Here is a 20,456-nt window from a genome sequence, read left to right as displayed (position 1 = left end):
CTATACAGCAATCTATCTAGTTAACTAATTAGGTAATTAGGTAGCATGCTAGATTGTTACAAACGACACAACTTGCATTACTTTGGACATTAAGTAGCAATCTAGCTTGTTACCTAGGAAATTAGGTAGTTAAATTGTTATAACAAACGACACAACATGCCTTTCTGGGAAATTGTAGATCGCATACCTGTGTAGATATACCAAAGTAGATTCGTGACATGTAGATAACCAGCCAAAGCAGAGGTCATACGTGTAGTATATATTCCCGTTGTGAGTATATCAAGCTCAATTTTTAAAGTACCAAATACATTTTGTGGATGCATCCAGTGAGGATGTAGCGGGGACACGTCCTGAGTATATCAGTGAGTGGATATGTCAGTGATATGTCAAAATATGCCACTCCATATGCCTGTGTAGAGGCGGTGTATTTTGTCGTCATCATAATCCCTGTTGCTTTCCATTTGTCGTGAGATGAGTTTACGGCACTTCTACCAAAATCTGTTCGTGATTTTGCGTCCTTTTACCGCATGTACTACGCTCAAGTTTCTTGTGCACCTGTTACAACTATCTGGACGAATGATACTTTCCTAGATAAAAATTAACTTTTATTATAGTTATAGTCAGTGATTAATGAACGACCAATTTTCCTAAAAATTTCTAGTCTTTTGCATATCAAAATATCCATGAATATAGCGCAACGTTTCCTTATCGATACGATATGATTTTATTATGTCAGTGTATAGTCTTTCATCACTTTATGACTTGTCTCCTTACCGGCAGATGTCACCATTGGCGACATAAGTTGTGCTGCCCTACTGAAAAGTTCTTGCTTGACTTCTAACCAGTCAGGACGAGAGGAATGGAACGGACGCTTGTGATTGGCTACAAATCTGTAAAAGCCGGTTGTCCGAAGAGAAAGCGAGACCCAATTTTAGGCAGAGAGGTCATTTGCTTGCTTTCCCTGGTGTGTGCAGTATCTGTGATCTTAGGAAGTGAAGACATCTGAGCGTATAAGGTAAATGCCCTCCCCCCCCCCCCCCACCCTTTTTGTGTGTGTGTGTGTGTTAAAGTGTTAAGACGATGGCCTCGAAAATAGGTGATTTTGGTGAAGACTTACTCGGTCTCCAACGCTAGAGGCCTGTGGGAAGGTTAGACTTTCAAGTGCTTTTTGTAGAATTTTATTACCTGTTTAGATTAGAGCTTTTATAAAAGTTTTTTTTAGAGATATTAATCATGGATTGCCTAGAGGAAAAAATAAAAAATCTAGGGGTTCCGATAAAGTTTCATTAAAAGTGTAGATTAAAACTTGGAAATAGTTGCTGCGAGGCTAAAAGTTAGATAAGGATGATTGGTGTCAGGGGCCTAGAGTTTTAGAGTATTTTGGGGTTCACTAGAATTTCAATACTCTAGCGCATTTTAAATTGTCTGATTTTGAGATCGTAAGCAATTCAAAAATTGCGTAGAATACCGTGGGCATGGTGAATATTTTCGGCATCACATACTTTCAATTTATCTGTAGAATCTATGGAATATTTGAAATTAATAATCTGCAAGGCCGCGTCTCTTATCACTTAATAATAAACAAAACTGAAAACTGGAAAATTTTACGATGAGTTTCGTAGATCTTGCCAGACTTGGAAAAGCACGGCCATATAATTATGAACTGACAAAGGTCCCATTCCTCCTTTAACAGTAACACCATGAAGCAGGATTTTCCTTGTAGCTTCAAGAATTTTGGTTAAATTTAGCTTTTAGGAAGATGGGTTAATTTACAACAGAATCTGTTATTAAAAGCAACAGCCATCATGAAATTTTAAGTGTGTGAGTTGGGCTACTTTAAACTTTTCTTAAATAGCCAGAATACTTGTGGTTTAAGTAGTTTAATGCATTCATAGTGTCATTTAGTGCTAAGTGGTTCTGCCTTACTGAAGTTTTTTTTTTTTTTTTTTTTTTTTTTTTTTTATCTGATAGGCAGAGTATGCTCAATAAATCTATTCAGTGTTGCCCATGTAAGTTAAGGATATAAGTTGCGAAAACAGATCTTTTTGAAAAGTTAAGCAGGAAATAGTTTAGTTCCCAAAGAATGATCTGGAAAAGTAACTTCGCTCTAGCAACTAGCAAACGCTGAATGTGGCAGAGACCAACTTCGCTCAGCACCCGCGTAGTTTAGTTTGAACAGAATTACATAACTTCCTCGCCTTATGAACTTATATAAGCGCCTCCGTGGCGTGGTTGGTATGGTGTTTGCGTCCCACCTCGGTGGTCGCGGGTTCGATTCTCGGCAATTCCATTGAGGAGTGAGAGATGTGTATTTCTGGTGATAGAAGTTCACTCTCGACGTGGTTCGGAAGTCACGTAAAGCCGTTGGTCCCGTAGCTGAATAACTGCTGGTTTCATGCAACGTAAAAACACCATACAAACAAACAATATATGAAGTTATAGGATAATATATATATATATATATATATATATATATATATATATATATATATATATATATATATAATGTGTGTGTGTAAATTTATATTAGTTCTAATTCTGACATTCAAGGCTCTGCATCAACCCATATAATAATCGGTATGTTTTTATGAAAATACAAGTTTGACAGTTAAATTTGTGAGAAATCAAGAAGGTGAAGTAAAAGCTTGCAACCCAGTTTCGTAACTAGCATAGAAAAGTGACCAAAGGTTCACGCCCAATACTAACCCTCCAGTTGTATGGAATACCTGGTTAGACTTAGCCTTGGTAGGTTAGGGATAGGGGAGGTATGGGGAGTTAATTAAAAAGTAATGGGATTTAATTTTTTCCTAAGCGCAAAAAAAAAACCCTAGTGAAATTGTCTCATAAGTTATAGATAAGGTTTTGGGTTTGTGGATGGTTTCTCGTAACTAATAGCTGGACATTTTTTCAAGCCACAAGATTTTAGGAATACACCTAGCAGTCTTACCTAGATTTGAAATTGTAGGTAGACCGTATAGAAATTTTAGATGGAATTTGTTTCCCTAATATCAGTTTATATTTGTTGATCTCAGAAACTAGTTTTTTTATTGAGTACAATTAACTATCGAAAGTGCTATTTTTTTTTTCTATAAGTTTTTATTCAATAAATTATTTACAAAACATTACAATAAATCCAGAACTACATATATTTCCATCTAAAATACATTGCATTTAATGTTACAAAAATTCTTTGTGAAATATTTTAACAATTTCTCTTTCAAAATGGCCTTGATATCTCTCTGGTTTTTTATAATCGAAGCTTTTATTCTATTTATAATCAAACGTTCAGGCACATTCTTGTCTTTGAACAACCATATATTTACAATATAACTTGACAAAATTAAAGTTGCAGTGTTCCTTTGTTTCCTCGATGACTCTGGGAAATCAAAATACATAATTCTAATGAAATTGCAGTGAATAAAATTACAAAATAGCTTCAAAACTCCTTTTAACCATATTATTACATTTGCAATTCTCTTGCAGAAATATACCATATGAATATTTGATTCCTCAGCATCACAAAAACTGGCAATGAGAATCTTGAATTATTTTCATTTCTTTTAACCTTTTTTTATTGGGTAATATTTCGTGAATATATTTATATATTATTTCCCTATCAGCAGCAGAAAGAAATTTCATGTTGATGTTTTCCCAAATCAGAGGCCAATTATAAAGGGGGTATCTACTCTCAACAGTTGGCTGTACCTTTGGCAATAAGTTCACATATATAGTTCTCGATTTAAGAAAAGGAAAATTCTGAAATGTTTTACATTTCCTAACTGTTACTAAGACCTCAGAATACATAGGTGCCATTACACATGAATTGTCTCTTTGTGTTGAATTTCCGGTAAACAAGCCCTTCATATGTGAATTGTTATAATAATTTGACATAAAATTGTATTTCTCCTCACAGTGTAACTTTAAGAAAGAGGCAGCTAGAATACTTTGTGTCTTCCATAAAAGACTTAACATTCCTATCCCTCCTTCAATCTTTGACTTTGTTAAAGTGTCTCTTTTAATGAATTCACATTTTTTCCCCCAAATGTAAAAGAAAATTTCTTTACTTATTAGTTTTGCATATTTGACAGGCAAAGGGTAAATATGGGAAACATACCATGTCTTTGAAAAAATCAAGGTATTGACAATAACAGCTTTTTGATGAAATGTAAGTCTTCTGTTGTGAAAGCTCGCCAAAGTATTCTTAATTTTACATAATATATTTGTCCACGAAGAATTAACAGCCATTTCGTAATTATCAGAAAATAGAATTCCCAAAGTTGTAAAAGAACCTGTATATCCTTGAAGCCATGATAAAGGCCAAACAGACCTATCACCCCATGGGCCTAATCCAAATATTTTCGTCTTATTTTTATTTAGCATGCAACCCGTGGCTGCTTCAAATTTAGACACTAATGTGCTAATCTCCAAAATTCCCTTGTCACTGGCAACGAAAATATTTGTATCATCGGCAAACCCAAGAATTTTAAGGTGGTTATCATTTGGTAAGGGCAAGTGTTCAATACAACTATTTCTTTTTATAGCAAGATACAGAGGTTCCTGGAAAACAGCATAAAGGAGCATAGAAAGAGGGCAGCCTTGTCGGACTCCCCTCTCCACACTAAAGTATTTACCAATGTTACCATTAACAATGCAACAACTTCCAATATTCGTGTACAATATCTTAATGCAGGAAATCAGTTCATCACAAAAACCTAGTCTTTCAAGAATCCGAAGTACAAAATTAATATCAACACGTCAATTGCTTTCGACCAATCAAGATTTAAAATAGCACCTTGAACTCTTTTCTTACTACAATAATACACAATATCTCTAATTAAAGTATTACATGTATTTATGGATCTTCCAGGCACACAAAATTGTTCGGACTGATAAGGTTAAAGATAACTGTTTGCATTCTTTTCGCCATTATCTTAGCAAGTATCTTATAGTCACAGCACAACAATGAAATTGGTCTCCAATTAGTCAAAGCACTCTCATCGGTGCCTTTCGATATGAGAGTGACCAATGCAATACTCTGACTCTTGGAGAGAGTTTTCATTTCTATAATATTTTCAAGCAATAGCTTTAGTTCATCCTTAATATCTTCCCAAAATACCTTATAAAATTCTATTGGGATGCCATCTATACCAGGACATTTATTGTTAGCAATGGAACGAATAACATCACGTATCTCTCTGAAAGATATATTCTTATGAAATATATCATTATCAGAATCAGTCAATTTTTTCTCTACAAACTGCATAAAGAAGTTTTGCATAGGTACATCACAATTTTTTTTCCGGTAAAGTTTTTGGTAATACCTGAACACACAGTGTTTCAATGGCCTGGCTATTTGTGAGAACAGTACCTTCATCAAGATTCGGAATTATGTTTCGTTCTGCGACTATTTCTGTCACGACCTTTTTACTATTTATTGCTCTTTGCTGTCCAAGAAGGTAAGAGGAGGCTTTTTCCCCTTCAATCCTGTCTTGAATTCTCGATCGTACTTTAACCCCTTCTAAAATCTGAGATTTTAGATTGTTTATTCTGTCTTTGAGAATAGTAATATCTGCATAATCTGAGTTTCCTGACACATTAAGTTTCATGTATTGTTTCCTTAGTTTTGCTTCAAAATAATTGATGACCCCAAACTTCTGCCTGCTAATCCTTTTACCTTCTCTGACGAAAAATTGTTTTATTTCTGGTTTCACCAAATCATTCCACCAATTACTGATAAAATAGAAATTGCTTTTACGTGTTTTCAAGAATGTCCACAACCTCCTAAACTTTTCTTTAATTTCCTCGTCTTTTAGTAAACTAGTATTAAGTTTCCAAAATGAGTTTCCAATACTAATGTTTGGATTAATCTTAATTTGCAAATGACAGCGGAATGATCAGAAAATGACACAGGTAGCATTTCGCTTGAAATTACATTGTCTTTGAGCGTTTGGCAGTACAATCTATCAATGCGCGAACCGTAGTTTGTGCGTACATAAGTATACTGGGGTTCCCTGTTATGCAAAAACCATACATCATTAAACCTAAGGGTCCTAATTAATCTGAGCAGTGATTTCGACACGTTTGATTCACTATTATTAGAATTGTCTCTAGGACTCAAAACACAGTTCCAGTCACCTCCCATAATAGTATGGCTATTATCATACCGTAAGTAGTAGGGCAATTCCTTGTCAAAAAGCTCTTCCCGTTCCCTTGTATGATTATGACCTGAAGGAGCATAAATGTTAACAATACGAATCTTACTACCATTCACCTCACCATGTACAGAACATATTCTAGAATCTCCACTTCTTTCAACATGCTTAATTACAAAATCTAAAGTCTTCTTGATGAGAATACAGGTTCCACCTTTACGACAAATGGCTGGATTGAAAATTACATTATACCTGTATGACAAAAACTCTATATCTTTAATATCCTTAACATTGTGTTCTTGGACTAAAAGAATGTCTATTTTGTTAAAGGTGTTAAATGAGTGTAGCATCTCTTGTTTCATTCTATCATTAATACCGTTAATATTAAGGGTGGCTATCCTAATGAATGTTAGTTATTATGAGATTTTCTTTTACTCTTTTTTGCTGCATTTTTACGTTGCTTTCGCTTTTTGTTTACTTTCATGTTTTCTACAATGCTTGAATTACAGTCAGACTCATCGGTCACTGTGGTTTCATTACCATTATTACATTTTTGACCTGCTGGTATTTCATTTTCTATTGAGCAACAACTTTCTTGTTCTGACATCGTGTCATTAGCACCTTTATAATAATTGGAACTATTAAAGGGTGGTAACATTAAATCGCCTGTTGGATTTTGTATATCATCTTGACTTCTGGAGGGGATGATTGAGCTAAATAAATCTTGACTCATAGGATCACTGTGTCGGTGTTACTTCTGTCTTCGTCAACGTTGCCTTCAAAATGTCTTGATTCTTCCATGACGTCACAAGATCTCATATCATTCTCACTAGGTGAAGCTTCGACAGGATTACTGTCGGGCGAACAAACGTTCGCCTCCTCGGATATTGTTCCGTAGGTTGCAACAAGAGGTACTGCATCAGTCTCAGTAGTTCGTTGTACGATGAAGCAACTTGCATTCAATACGTCTGTCCCACCATTAAGCTCTAAGGTCCCATTTATAGGGGCCAAACTGTTTTCTTCAGATACAGTTGGAGGAATGTCAATGTCATCTCGCAGGTCAATCAAATGGCAAGTCTCCATCAGCGTTTTCGGATTCCGTTTGCAAGTCTGGTTGGCCGTTGGATGCTGGGTTACTTCCGACTTCGACAGGACGGTCAATTATAGAAGTGTTTGGGGCATCCCTTCACAAGTTCGAACGTCTACTGGGTCCTGGCGGCTTACTGGCATTTCATTTCCTTTATTTTCTTGATTGCCAGATAAATGAGGGAAGTCTACTTCACTAATGATATTTAGTCTTTGTGTAATTCCAACTTCACATTCATTAGCAAAATGGCTGGTTTGCCCACAAAGTCTACAAGTTTTAGTCTGCCCTTTATAGTATATATAGATATAAAACCTTGGCACATTCAACATATAAGAAGGAAGGAATCTGTCGATTAATATCCATAGAAACTGTTCTGACACCATTATCAATACCTTTGTATCTTCCCAGACTTCGAGTGTTCTTCTTCACATAACTCACTGTTCCGTATCTGGAAAGAATGTCATTCAGCATAAAGTCAGTCATTTCAAAAGGCACATTTCGCACTGTTACATACGACCTGTAAGTTGACAAATCCTCAACTCGGATTTTTAGGTCGTCTCTTACACTGATTTCTTTGCCACCGAAATCTTCACAAATGTTTTCATATTTCTCTCTTGAGCTTAATTTAACAATTAATCTAGTTTTCCCCAAATCTGCAATGCCCTCAATTTCATCGTCCTGTATACGTAAAGTATCATCAAGAATTAAGGGAATGTCGTCTTCATAAATTGCACCCATTAAGTATCTAATACCTATGGTATTAATTCTTTTCAACCTTGGCGCATTCATTCTGGAGACACAGAAAACGGAAGTCACTGCGTCTGGTTTCGCTGGGCACAAAAGACTGTGCGTCGTCGCCAACTTTACTACTCGCTTAAAGTTGGCTATAGAGACGCCTCGAGCATAGCCCGAGGCATATGGTTTTCCCGGCCAGGAAACCGGGGCAATGAGTCCTGCTGTTTTGCACCTAAATAAATGCTAAGTTCACATTCCTACTTTACTTAAAGGAGGGGCAAAATAGTCACTGCATGTTCACACACCTGCGAGTACATTTAAAACGCCTTCAGTGCCTTAGAAGTCGTATAAAACTCCTGTTTCCTTGACAGAAACCACAACACGACCTGGCCCTCTGCCGAGCGATCGTCCAAAATCTTGCTATTGAGAAGAAAACTTGTTACCCATAGGAACCTAGATAAGGTAAAATCTAATGAGATTGCCATATTAAGTATTCTTAGGCGAGTTTAATTTTTGGAAGGAAACTGCAGATAGTTTTTATTTTTTGGAAAGGAATGATACTTAACTGGTAACTGCAACTATAGTTTATGATCAATTCGTACTTTGTGGCGCATCAAAAAATGAAAAATAAATAAAAAAAATCCCGATTTCACGACTTTACTTGAATGTTTTAAGTACAACTCATTTAAACTCAATGATTTTTAGGTCAATTTTCACTTTTTAATACCAGCAACGCTCGCATGATAGACGGCAAATAGGGTTTTGCTTTCTTTCCTCATGAAGCTTATCAAGGAGACTTTAAAGTAGAGCAAAATCTCCAACAATATCAAGAGCTGGTATTGAAGATTTTATGATAATTAATTTGGAACTCTCAACAAGACCTGCTGCTGGGCTGAAGTATATCTGGAAGTTTTTAAATACTATAGTGGAATATCTGTGCATTGTCCAGCTTTTGCCATAAAGAATAGAAAGACTGATCAGGTCAAGGTTAGCGAACCCACTATTTTGCAAGACAATATTATCCCACTTTGATTTGTGTGATTTATATATATGTATATATATATATGTATGTATCTGTATATGTACGTATGTATATATAACAATAATATATATAATATATATATATATATATATATAGTTAATATATATATATATATATATATAGTATATATATATATAGATATATATATCTATATATATAATATATATTATCTCTAATTTAAGTACTATATATTATATATTTATATATATATATATATATAGTATGTATATATATATATATATATAGTATGTATATGTATGTATATGTATGTATGTACGTATGAAAAATAGTGGGTTCGCTAATCTTCTCTGAGGAGTGATCTTGAATAAAATTATAGGTTTTCCAAAAAGGCTGAATGCTGGAAAATGTCTTTTAAATTAACCATAGAAAGATTAGTACAGCAAGTTACTGAAATGAAAGAGTAATTTACGAACTTAGATTACCTAATACGCCTTCTCGAAGTTAACAGTAATTTATCCCCTCATTGTGTAAGGACATATGGCTGACGGAAAGCTCGCTCATTTATTTAGTGTTTATGCCCTAATTCCAGTATTTCCTAATTCTTACTTGTTACTGAAGTATTTAGCGTAGTAGCTATAGATATATTATGCAAGTTTTGGTGAAAAGTTTTGAGTTATGGACTTCAATTAATACATGTTTGGGACTTTTCAAAGCCTGACTTTTTATGGTTGGAGCTACGTAACTGGTGACTTGAGTTTTGTTTTAAACTAGTACAGATGTTATTCTAGTATATGAGGTAGCTTGGGTGGCTACTAATAAACTTTAGGTGTGAAGTTAGCAGCTAACATTAGAAGTTAGGTTAGCACTGTCTTAAAAGAAATTAAGTAAATTCAAGATGTGGGGTTGTGTAATCCAAAGAACTTTTGACTGCTGCCATGGTCTTAGTTTTGTTAAATCTTCAGTTGTAAGGCCTTTGGAAGCTTGGTATTCTGAAATTCCACCAGAGGAAGCATAATTGATAGTAACCCAAGGTTAAAATTTTAGCACAACGTTGGGGGTAGACTAGGTGATTGTGGAAGTTGTCATAGTATCGGTGAAATTTCGGTAAATATTATATTCTTGCAGGAAAATGCATGCACCACAGCAATCTCAAATGGGACTAGAACAGCTTACAAGATATTGTCACAGCGTTTAACTATGGTAATCTTGCATCCTCCACGGCCAAGAGACTATTGTTACCAAAAGGAACGTATTGTGTTGAAAATTTGTCTACTGGTAACAAGATCTCTTGGAGGAAATATGAAATTACTAGAATTTGAGGTAAGAGGTAAAGTTCAAGATTGAATTAGTCTTTAGTCCTAAATGCCGCTTTTCGTTAGAAAATCACTTGGAATTACTTACTTATTCTTGCCCAAGACTACGATACCGTCTGAAGTTACTTATTTTAGCAACTGGGTAAATTCATTTGGATATGAAGATGAAATTTTTTTTTTTCTTTTTAAGCCCTCAACTGTGTGGGCTTAGATATGTTACTACTACTGAGATTATTAGTAACTCTCTCCCATTCTTTGAATTGTAATTTAGGTCAGCACATTATTGCAATAGCAGCTTAATTGTTCACTCGAGTAGATTATGCAGAATTCTATAAGTCAAGATAAAAATGGTAACATCATACAGTGAATTGTCAAAAGATGGATAGTTTTAATGAAACTAAATTTATTCATGTTACTCCAGATATTTCCAGTTGTGTTAATTAAACCTTTTTAATTGAGCATTTAGCAGAAAAGAATTTAAGAATTAAGTTCAAAAATGTACAAATTTTAAAATTTATATGCTACATTTCATCACACCAATTTGCAAAAAGTGATTGTCTAGTCCTAGTGTAAAAAATATCTAGGTAGAGAGTTCGCTGGTTTCTAGTTTTTGTCCCATAATTACATGCTGGGCATAGCTGATCGATTACCCTGTGGGATTAGGCAAATGGTGGCTTATCCTAACACTTAACTTTATCGTCCGGCCATTTGGCTACAGCCAAGTGAATGGGTGGATTTAAAACTGTGTAACGATTTTGTATTTGCTTGAAACTAATAAATTTGGAGTTTTTTTTGGGAGCAAATTTAGCAGAATTAGAGAAACTCTGGTCATTTACAAAAGTAATGAAGGGCTGGTGAGGAATTTAGTTTTTCAAGGTTATTAGTGGAGGGGTTAACTAGATTGATTGGATTAAGTTTATTAAAATTGCAATGTAAAATTTTTGGGGGGTTTGCAGAACACTATTTTGCATTCACTGAGGTTTTGAATAATTTGCAAAGTTTTATTTTTATTTGTCCCTTAAATTCTGGTTTAGAGAGATTTTCAACCTTTGAAATTAAACTTGCTTTTCGAAAAATAAATTAAGCAAATTTTGAATTGCCTTTTTTTATTGCAGGATTAATTTTAAATGGTACTCTTCTACTGGGAGAATCTTCAGGACTGCACAGTTACTTCGGTAGAATCGGAAATTCACAGAAGAAATCTACTAAAATGTTTGAGAAAAAAAAATCCCGTGGAAGAAAATGTAGGTTTCAAGTTTTGCTACTAAGTTTATTCTGGTTGCAGTGTTTTATTATAGGTCTCTAGCATGAATTACGGTTAGAAGTACATATTTCAAGAATAGAAAAGGCATATAATTGTTTAAGCATCTTAATACATATTCTTTTTGAAGAGAAGTTCACGAGCATGCCGTTAAATTGTTTAAATCTGAGACTAAATCTGAAAGACGCAGTTATTTGTATTCTTCTCAAATAATTTTGCTGATTTATAAGTGTGAAATTTATTGGACTCTTGCAATGCATAAATACTTTAAGAATATTATGAGCGGGTAGTATTTTGATCTTATTTAACCCGCTAGTTTGTTAAAATTTGTAGATTAATGAATTGTTTTAGAGATTAAATGTGAAACTGTTATTTGCATTTTTCTCAAATAATTTTGCCGATTAAGAATTAGCGGGTAGTATTTTGTTCGTATTTAACACGCTAATTTGTTAAAATTTATGCAGATTAATGGAAGCCTTGCATGTTTTAATCTTGTCAGGTAATGAACGGCAGAAATGTAAGGTTACTAGCATTTTAATTTTACTTTGAATTTACGGGCTTATTTTAGGCGTAATGCCAAATTCATTAATCAGTTAATCTATTGTCAAAATATTAGTTGTGTTTTAGCAACCAGGCAACACTGCCTAGTGTAGTATGGATAGTTAGGATTCCATGAAGGAGATAGTCTTTATAATGTTGTGAAGATTCTTAGGAGCAACTCTAGATTTTTAGTTCTTGGTTCTAAAAGCTGTAGAATGATCAGATCAAAGCCAAAAATTCATATTTAAACTTGAGATTTTTTTAATTATTTTATTTTACAAATTTTCTCTGTACGTTATAATGCTGTGGAATAAGATACTTTATCGGTTCTTCTTGATCGTATAACGTTAGACGTATGTAAACTAGGAGGAGGAAGATAGAAACAAGACTTAATTAGTACCTCCAAGTTAGTTTTAACCATTTTTACTAAAACCTCGTTTTCCAGGTGGTGTAGCAGATGCAACAGGATTAAAAGGCATTTTTTTCTGCAAGAAAGGACTGCAGAGGGGTGTGTTTGATCTGTGAAAGGCCAATCTCCTTGGTAGTGTTGGAAGTTAAGGAGATTTCGAAGGCCTTGTGGCCGGGAGAGAAGACTATAATAAACTGCTCGCCTCCTCTTTGAGAAATTACGAACTGTTGGCCTCCTCCATGTTGGACGAGAGAGAAAAGAATACCAACTGCTAAAAGAGATGAGATTACAAACTACTGGCGGAAGGGAGAGAACACTACCAGCTACCCACCCTGACAAAGGGAGAGAATGAGAATAGACTACCAGCATAGCCTCCCTGGCGGAGGGGGGAGAGGAGATAAGAGACTACCAACAGCGCCTTCCTGGCGGAGAAGGGAGAAGACAACTATGCTGCTGCTGGCATTTCTTGGCACCTTTCCTTGGGTGTAAGGTTTGAGATATTGCTTTACTGCCTGCAATCATTTTCTGGGAGGGGAGAGGTTGTAATAGTGTGAACAAAAAATATCTCCATACCTCTGATATAAGAATTCAGTTACTTATACAATCAGATGTTACATTTTCCCATTACAGATGTAGTTTATAAAACACAAGCTTTATAACTGAACTTTACTTATATATCCTCTGGTTCTGTCTCTACTAAAGTTTCCGAGTCTAATTTTATTTCAACTGAACTGACTTCAGCTATATTTAGTTAATGCTTCCATTCTCGTAGTCAACCAAGTTTCCAATAAACTTCAACCTGCTGCTTACACTTTCAACTGTTATTACAGCTGGACTCCATGCTTCCATTCTCGTAGTCTTCTGCTGTTTCCACTACGTCTATTTTCTGTTGACCTAATATTTTCGCTTAACTAGACTAGATTCCACGTTATCTATAGTGGCTTCGACAAGATTTTCAACTACAAAACCAGCAGTGAATTAACGAGTTTTCTTATCCTAAGCGCCATTTTAAAGCTGAACATATTTCACACTTCTTTGTGACACTCCATTCACAGTTCTTCAGTGCCCCACTGTTCTATTTTTCGCCGTAGATTCCACGGACAACTGCCACAAACCCGCATCATACCTGGAAATATATATTTAATATTTTAGTACCTCCCAATATCTGCCATAATAAATTGTCAGTTTCTAAAATTTGAGAAAATTCCCTCCTAACAAACATCATAATCACCAAATATCAGAATTTACTCGTGACTTTTCCTGAGCGCAAATTAATTCCTTCGTATATACTAAGGCAGGACATTTTTAGTTCAGGAAATGAATATACTAGGTACAAGGTAATTAGTTTCAGATCAATAAATAGTTACCATGACTAATTATCAAAACACCAGTTCAAAGTAATTTTCAAAAATCACAATGTAACAAATTTTTTTAGTACATAATTCCAATGCTATGCTCTAAAATCTTCTGAAAACTATGTAATATCAATGGACGCACATCATGCTAACTCGCTCGTCGCTGACCAATTCAATTTCATTTTACAAACCCCTGATATGACCCTATCTAACTATTTTAGATAAGTACCAGGTGCGCAATACAAACACCTGATTTGACCCATACTGATTTCTTGATTGTATGGTGTTTTTGCGTTGCATAGAACCAGTGATTATTCAGCAACGGGAACAACGGCTTTACGCGACTTCCGAACCACGTCGAGAGAGAGAACTTCTATCACCAGAAATACACATCTCTAACACATTTTGATTTCACTAGAGATTAAAACTGTGTATTTTAACGATGCGCATTAATTTAAATTTAAACAATGTGAAAGTAATATCAATATCCTGCATTATACCTTTCAATAACAAGCTAAAATATGGTTCGTTTAAATTCTTTGGGCAATTCCTGCATTATACATTTCAATAACCAAGCTAAATTTGGTTCGTTTAAATTCTGAAGTCATTAATCATTCTTAGTCTTGACCTCAAGTAAAATGTATCCTTTAGAACCAGGTAACCCTGAAAACTATAATGTTCAAAATTTCTATTAGAGAGCATCCTAGTTCTAACTTTAAATATTTAAATTCTACTTGAATAAAATGTATAGGGGAAATTTAGATACTAACCTAGACTGAAAATTCCTTCTACTTAATCCAAGCAAGACCTGGAAGAGAAATCGGGTTATAATAAAACTGAATTTTACTGCTAAATTAATTTATTTAATCTGGAAAATATCTAGTGTAATACTAATATCAAAATTCAATTATTACTTTATTAATCAAGATAGCTGAAACGTCACCTAGAGTAATTACTAGCCAATATGTTTAAGTTACATTAAAGTTAGTTTCAATTAAAAGCTTAAATCTCCATAAAGTGGGGCTCTTAACCTCTTGACCAGTGAACACAGTAAACTTAATGTTAACTAAATGACTAGCCAAGGAAAACCAATCCAAGAATAAATCCTTTCGTCAGCTCGTAATTTCTACAATAAGTACTCTCGAGAATATGAACATTCTAATCTCAAGGCCTGTCCAAACGACCGGGCCTGATCGGCGGACCTCCCCTCTAAGGCCCCATTCACACGGCCGAGCATTGCTCGACGAACTTTGTGCAATGTGACGTCAGAAGTGGAGAAACCATGGCTAAGATCTGACTTTTCTCGCTGTTTATCCGCTTCTGACTTCACATCGGACAAAGCTCGACCGTGTGGACGGGGCCTAACGGGCACACTTGACGGGCAAACCGTCAAATTGCCCGATGGGTCTTTCAGGAAAATCACCATGGTGGTGCCCGATGGCTTGAGCTTCGACCCTGGCTGACGTACATTAAACATATATACATTTCTTTTACTGAGCCATTCTTTGCACCATATTTTCTTTTTCTTCTTTTTCATCACACACAGCACTTATCATGCTACACAATATCTTCTTCTTTGCGGTATGCACCATGTTTATCGTACCGCACTGAACACACTACTGGCATCGTCGGGCACGCCCCTCTCTCCATCGCCTCACCCGTGTGGACAACATTCACAGGTAAGCCCGCCAGAATTTGCCTGTCAACCCTGGAGCACGCCAATCAGGCCCACTCGTGTGGACAGGCCTTTAAGGGACTAGTAATGAAAACTAACTAATAGAAATATATATAGTAATCAAGATAAAGGCGATAATCCTACAGTCACCATTAACCCAGCTTCATTAAAGTATACAATGCAAATTATCTTTCAACATGCAGCCTTTTGTAATGCAAATCCTTCCATTTCGTATTACATTTCCTCTTGTCCTCTGGATGTCATGCTCCAAACTCCTTGGTTGCCAAACAGTCTTCTCTGCCAAACTTCTTCATTGTTCGAAAAACATTTCGAATAATTTATACATCAAGGTTCCTGTACTGCGACATTCCCAATTAGGCACTGGCCATGAAGCGCACACCTGAAAAGAACTAAATATAGTAGTAACCGTGCACTAGAAAGTTATTCAAACTAATCAGATCTAATGTTGAAAAATTCCCAAACCTATTTTACCAGTATTCCAAAAAATTTCATGGGCATAATTATTCTAAATGCTACTGTACGGTAAGATTACACTTCGCTACCTAAAGCTCCTTCCTTAAATATTAAGATGCACTGCAGTTGAATATATGATGCAATATCTAATTGTAAGTAACCTTATGCAACAATTAAACTGCATCAAAGAATTTTTCGGGGTCTGGCCTATCCTGATTTTTTCCTTGAGCCAGTCTTTAACCCGAGAACACATTCCGTAGCAGAAAACGTTAAGCTAGGGCTCTCGAGTAGAATATACAATGATGTCAAAATCAAAGGACGAAAAATTACAACGCAAGTCCACCAAATGGAGGAACAAAGCGTGGCAATGGGTACCCAACTATACTTCAAAACCAGACCCTTTAAATTATTACAAGTATGCCTACTTGTTAGTGCACGTGGTCGTCATTTTAACCATTCCTGAAAACGACACCAGTCGTAAATGCAGATTCTAACTTAAATCCTCAAGTTTTATTCATGTGCTAAAGTCACTCCTAGTACCAACGACACCAGTCGTAATGCACACTAAAATCATTCCTAGTACCGACAAGTCTTAAATGTACGAGGTCCTAACTTTAATCCTCGAGTCTAATTCACGTGCTAAAATCATTCTTAGTTTCGACTATCAGTCTCTCAAATACACGAGATCTTAACTTTTATCCTGAATTCTAATTCATGTGCTCAAACCATTCCGGGTATCGACAAGTCTAAAAAACAAATTTAACTTTAATCCTGGGTTCTAATTCATGTGCCAAAATCATTCCTAGTTTCGACTACACCAGTCTTAAATGAACGAGATTCTTACTTTTGTTCTATTCATTTGCTTAAATCACTCCTAGTACCAACGAAGCCAGTCTTAAATGCACGAAATTCTAACTTGAGTCCTCAAATCTCATTCATGCGCTCAAATCATTCCTAGTCTCTCTACACTAGTCTGAACTGCATTTGAGTAATTTTAACTCAGGTTAATTCTTGTGATAAAACCATAACTACACTTTTTTTTTCCATCTGTCCATCCGCCTGTGGTGTTTGCGCATGGTAACACTGCGTCCCGTGCTTTAAATAATTTCCTATTTCGAATATTAACGGTGTAATTCGCATACAGTAAATTATTAAAACACTTTTCAGTTGCATATGTATACCCAGATATCCTTTTATTTACCTAAAACTTAGACATAGCGTATCTATTTAAAACCTGGGATGCAGTGTTACCATGCGAAAACACCACAGACAGATGGAAAAAAAAACAGTATAGTATGCACAGATATATATCGGTGATAGTATGATTGACTGCACCAGCCTTGGATGCACGAAGCCTAACTTCAGTCAAGTATAAATCATGTGCCAAATCATCCTCAATATCAGGGCGAGTTTTAAATTTTAAATGCACTAGATTCGAACTTTTAATCTTCAAGCCTAATTAATGATCTAAAATTATTTCTGGTATAAAAAATCTTAGATGCAGAGATTCTAATAATCAAGTTAATTTATACACTGGACTCACTCCTAAGTGTCACAACACTGGTTAAGCTTAAATGCACGAGATTCTAATTCCAGTTCTTAAGTCTAATTCATGTGTTAACATTAAATAACCAAAAAATGCGTAGTATCACGTCATCAGTGTCTCCGTGGTCATATCTGTATATGCCAAGGAGACAAGAAACGATGTTGTGCAGATTGAGGATTGGACATACAAGACTCACCCATGGGTTCTTGATGTCTCGTGAAAATCCTCCGTTTTGCGAGAACTGTACTGTGCCCTTGACAGAGACATTTGCTGGTTGAATGTCACAGACTTGGGAATTTGAGACAGTAGGTAATTTTATCCTAGCTACAATTCTTGGAAAGGATTGTAATATAGAGCAGTTATATATTTTTATGAGGGAGGCGGGCCTCCTTAACCAAATTTAAATTATACATAGATTGTCTATGTAAGAACTTATATATATGAACAATTTTTAATATATATAGATATTTTTAAATGAAATTTATCAAATTTAATTTTTTCTATTTAATTTATTTGTGTCATTTACCCAGATGTTTGACGCCAGATATAATACACAATCAATTAAAATCATAATTAGTTTGGTCTACCAGATTCTTGCATGCACGCGATTCTAACTTTCATCCTCAAGGCTAATTCACATGCTAAAATCATTTCTAGTATAAAGTCTTGAACGCACGAAATTCAAACTAAAATCCTGTAATCTAATGCATGAGCTACATTTTTTTCCTAATACGTAAATATAATAGTCTAATTTTAATCATGTAGAATAGGTATAAAAAAATTCCTAATATCACCATACCAGTCTTAAATAAGAGATTCTAACACTAATCCTCAAGTCTAATTCATGTACAAAAATCATTCCTAATATCTCTACATCAGTCTTTAATTCACGATTCTAAAAATTTTAACCACCTAGTTATTTGTGTTGAAATCATTTGGTGTCGACTGCAGCAGTCTTGATACAAACAATTCTAACAGTAATTCATGCGCTAAGATAATTCCCGTTATCAACTGCAATAGTCTTGCACGAGATTCTGACTAAGTTATATCTATACTCTTGTTTTTTTTTTAATCTGTTCATCCACCTGTGGTGTTTTCGCATGGTAACACTGCGATCCGGGCTTTAAATAGTTACGCTATGTGTAAGTTTTAGGTAAATAAAAGGATATCTGGGTGTACATTTACAACTGAAAAGTTTTAATAATTTACTGTATGCGAATTACACCGTTAATATTCGAAACAGGATATTATTAAAAGCCCGGGACGCAGTGTTACCATGCGCAAACACCACAGGCGGATGGACAGATGGAAAAAAACAGTGTAGTTCATGTGCTACAATCACCAAGTATCGACTACACCAGTCATGAGGCAAGAGAACTTGACTCGTGCGCTAACATCATTCCTAATACTGACTACACCACTCTTAAAAGCATAAGATTCTAACTACTACACCAATCTTAAATATACAAGATTTTAACTTTAATAATCAAGTCTATTTCTTGTGTTAAAATCATAACTAATAACTATACAGGCCTCAAATGTTCTGTGGTCCTCAAATCTTAATTCATATGCTCAAATCGATACTAGGTACTACATATTTTAGATAATCATAAGTAGGGATGTATATAATGTAATATGGGGAGATATTAGTAATTTAACTAAATGAAAAATTTATAGTCATCCGTTTTGTTTTGCACTTTCGAGTGGCTGGTACTACAAAACATAGCGCCGTGTTTAGTACCAATCCTTTGGGGACTGGTAAAAGCAAACAAAAGACAGTAAATTTCTAGTTTCGCTGGGTTTCTCAAATTACCCCACCTGCACTTTATTACTGCTTAAACATACTTTTTTAATTTCCTTAATAAAAAAAAAATATATATTAACAAATTACTTGCATACGGCAGTCTCCTATACATTTACCGCTCATGTATCAACTACAAAAGTCTTAAATGAGATTCCAAAATCTTATATCAATAATTCATGTCTGAACCCAATGAGATTATAACTTAAATGTTAGTCCTACGGTCTAATACATGTGCTAGAATAATTTAGAATCACTATACCAATCTTAAATGCTCGTGATTTTAACTTATTAGTCCTATTGTCTAATACATATGCCAAAATCATTCCTAGTATAACTATAAATGTCTTAATAAAATGCACGAGATTCTAACTTAATATTAGTCCTAAGGTTTAATACATGTGCTGAAATCATTACTTTAATTACTATACTAGTCTTGGAGAATAAAATGGACTTTTAAAACGAAATACCATGAAAAATTTCTTGTAAATTAAACGAGCTTTTGACAAGATTCGGAATTAAAAGTTTCAACACTGTAAAACACCAAAAATTCAATGAACACGTCCTAATTGCATACATTTTGAAATAATCACTTACCACTATATATATGGTTTGTAAAAATATGCATACCAGAAAATTTCGAAGCACCTTCAAGATGTGAGGGAAGTGGGGGGACAGGGACTGTGGGTGTGGGCATATTAACCTTTAAGAATTGATTTACCACTTTGGGCAGAACTTTGAAAATCAAGGAAACAAGATTCACGTCTTCTACTGTCCTTACCAGACAAGTAGTGCCATCTACATTTAGTTTTCATGACTACGTATCTTGTTTCTTTTTATTTATATATTTATATGCAATGTAAGTGTGATTGTATATTAAAGGTCATTTTTTCTATCGCTATAATATATATATATATATATATATATATATATATATATATATATATATATTATATATATATATATATATATATATATATATATATATATATATATATATATATATATATATATATATATATATATATATATATATATATATATATGCAACCAGATTATCTCCTTGATTTTTTGTCTGAAAATATATACAAAAAGGAAATCAGTA

General features: G+C 34.7%; 2 long non-coding RNA genes across 3 annotated transcripts; one reads left to right on the top strand and one right to left on the bottom strand.

Moving 5' to 3' along the window:
* Positions 1-160: 160 nt before the first annotated feature.
* Positions 161-13,014, top strand: LOC135211072 (uncharacterized). Of its 2 annotated transcripts, none has more exons than XR_010313617.1 (4): positions 161-270; positions 10,103-10,297; positions 11,406-11,534; positions 12,537-13,014. It is a non-coding gene; the product is annotated as an uncharacterized LOC135211072 (long non-coding RNA). The 2 variants fall into 2 exon arrangements; XR_010313616.1 differs by lacking the exon at positions 161-270 and adding an exon at positions 807-1,015.
* A 138-nt stretch (positions 13,015-13,152) lies between these two features.
* LOC135211071 (uncharacterized) lies at positions 13,153-20,061 on the bottom strand. The gene is made up of 4 exons (XR_010313615.1): positions 19,982-20,061; positions 15,735-15,930; positions 14,626-14,663; positions 13,153-13,626 (listed from the first exon to the last, which is right to left on the bottom strand). It is a non-coding gene; the product is annotated as an uncharacterized LOC135211071 (long non-coding RNA).
* Between the last annotated feature and the right edge of the window lie 395 nt (positions 20,062-20,456).

The sequence above is a fragment of the Macrobrachium nipponense genome, chromosome 4 (genome assembly GCF_015104395.2).
Source record: "Macrobrachium nipponense isolate FS-2020 chromosome 4, ASM1510439v2, whole genome shotgun sequence".
Classification (NCBI taxonomy): Eukaryota; Metazoa; Arthropoda; class Malacostraca; order Decapoda; family Palaemonidae; genus Macrobrachium; species Macrobrachium nipponense.
The sequence above is the reverse complement of the archived record's forward strand: the minus strand, read 5'-3'. Positions and strand labels throughout refer to the sequence as shown.